General features: G+C 40.7%; 1 protein-coding gene across 1 annotated transcript in view; it reads right to left on the bottom strand.

The window, feature by feature from the left end:
- The window catches only part of ENOX1 (ecto-NOX disulfide-thiol exchanger 1), a gene marked incomplete at its 5' end in the record, with an annotated part of 98,956 nt that overhangs the window by 48,497 nt on the left and 47,824 nt on the right, over positions 1–2,635 (bottom strand). The window lies entirely within an intron of this gene.

Below are 2,635 nucleotides of genomic sequence, written 5' to 3'. Positions count from 1 at the left end.
AGCATGCTCCCAGAACCTCCTGCCACCTACTAATGCCATTATCCTGATTTCCTGACTTGAAAATAAGATTTTAAATGATATGATGCTCCTTTTGATAACAGCAACAAGAAAAGCACCAAAACCTGTCAAAATAATGGCTATTATGATAATTTTTTCCATCACTCCTGTTGCTGAGCATTTTCAATGTCAAAAAAGCCATCTTGCAAGACACAGCTATTTCTTGCAAAAGTTTTCAGCTTGAGGGACTGAACAAATGTGAGAGGACAGAAATAAGGACACAAAGTTCACAACTATAAATTCAAACAATAAAAGTTATCCCTGGCCTCTAGCTAGCCTGCTTGTTTTTCAAATAGGTGAACTGTGAAGCAGTACAGCCAGAGGAAAATCAGCAAGGAAAAATGTTTCTGGAGGATCTGGAAAGGCATGAACTGTGCCTTGATGCTGTAGAAAACAGGGTATTATTATACAATAATGGCATTTGTCATTGGCAAGGAAGATGATCTTAGCAGAAATATAGTGTAAATGGTCTAAGGAGATATAGTAGGTGGCATCCCTGCCCATGGCAGGGGAGTTGGAACTAGATGATCTTTTAGGTCCCTTCCAACCCAAAGCATTCTATAATCCTATGATTATAACTAGATTGGTCCACCGGATGCTCATTCATTTTTACCCTATGAGGCTTTACTTAGTGCTCCAGCCCATAGGAAATATAATTTCATGCTGCAGTCTGAGGATCCCATTATGATCACAGTGGCAGGGGGTGTGCGAGGGGAAGCCAGTGGGCAACCCACACCTTGAGGTGTGGGGGAAGGTCAAGTATGTAGGAGGTCTACAAAGTGGTGGGAAGGTAAGCACAGCCCTCATTGCAGATGGCAAGCTGGATGACTTCTGAGGTGGAAGGACACACTGAGCAGTTTGAGAAGCGTTAACCTATATCCAGTGTGAACTGTCAAAGCTGACCCTCTCTCTGTATTCTCCAGTAGCTGTCAGCTCCTGGCAGAATGAACTGAGGCCATTATTACCTGCAACTGCCCAGCTATAGATCCACTTGTCTCATGCATGACTTTTGTAAATGCTGCCATAAGAACTGAGCTCTGAGAACGAGTTTTAGCTAGATGGACTCTGCACACAGTTCAAAGGCATTTGGGAAAGCAACTCTTTGGTGGGATCTCCAAGAAGCATTCTGGAAGAGTAAGACTAAGGTACACGTTGGTCACTTTGAGGCACCTTCTCAGACCACTTTACAACAACATCAAGATCCTGAGCCATCTGGTATCTAAAGTGCTTTTGATCCATTGCCTTGAGTTCCCAGAGGACACATGCTTTTCTTTTTGGACAGTTACTAAATATCTGATCACCAGCACACATAGTGCTTGGAGGTCAGTGATGAATGCATAGACATATGTCTGATAATAGTAGATGAAAGCAACATTGTTCCCATACTGCATTCCATTGTTCTCCCTTGTTTCTGCAAAAATAGACTATGTCACTTGACTTTTTTTTAAAAAAAAACACCTTTTGGTTAAAACTTGAAAAGAGCTAGCTAACTATTCTGAATAAACTCTAAAAACAGAATTAGAATGGTATAAAAATAAATAATTTGGGGCAATTACAAGCTAACCTAGCTACAAACAGTTTTTTCTTTCCCCTTTCAGACATAATGTAACCAAACAATGAAGCAATTTCCACATTTTTTCAAACCCTAGGCACACTTCATTTGAATGTCTCAGTACCTGCAAATTTAAACTCTGAGGGCACTAATTATCCTGTACGAGGAGGGTTTATTGTCATTAATGTTAGTGAGAGTTAGGCTCCACACACTGGGAGGGAGATTTACTCTTTTGCTAAATCTGCTTTATTCAGGTGCAGTTGCTTCAAAGTCCTTTCCTTACCGTGCAGCCTGTGTTCAATGCAGAGAAGCTCATTATACCCGTTACATTCATGATGATACCAGATGTTCAAATCGAATACTCATGAGAATTATTTTCAGGCTTCCTATTCACATAAAACTTGCTGGAGAGCAATTAGTAAATGGAAGGATGCTGCCAAAAAGAAAAAAAATGAAGGAAAAAATGGAAAGGAAAAAGGAAGGGAGCCTGCAAGAAAGACAGAGAGTGACTATTTACAAGAGCATGTGGTGACAGGACAAAGGAGAATGGATTCAAACTAAAAGCAATTAGTTTTAGATTAGATATTAGGAAGAAATTCTTTACTGTGAGTGTGGTGAGGCACTGGAACACGTTGTCCAGAGAAGCTGTGGATGCCCCACTCCTGGAAATGTTCAAGGCCAGGCTGCATGGGGCTTTGAGCAACCTCGTGTAGTGACAAATATTCCTGCTCATGGCAGGGGGGCTGGAACTAGATGATCTTTACGGTCCCTTCCAACACAAGCCATTATATGATTCTATGAAAAGTTGAATCAACATTTAACTGCAATTTTATCCACACCATCCAGTACAGACATCTGTCACATTTGAGAAAGCAAAGTGTCTCTCTGAAGAATTTTCTCAGTTTACAAAACTTCTCTCTGCTTAGCAGACTTCAGCATAAGCACTCTTCTTTCCCAGGTTTACTACACATGTGGCTCACCAGTAATTTATGAAGGCTTATTATTTCTTGTGTAATGAAGCATATC

Source organism: Acanthisitta chloris, unplaced genomic scaffold (genome assembly GCF_000695815.1).
Source record: "Acanthisitta chloris isolate BGI_N310 unplaced genomic scaffold, ASM69581v1 scaffold2600, whole genome shotgun sequence".
Classification (NCBI taxonomy): Eukaryota; Metazoa; Chordata; class Aves; order Passeriformes; family Acanthisittidae; genus Acanthisitta; species Acanthisitta chloris.
This window is presented reverse-complemented; position numbering and strand designations above follow the sequence as displayed.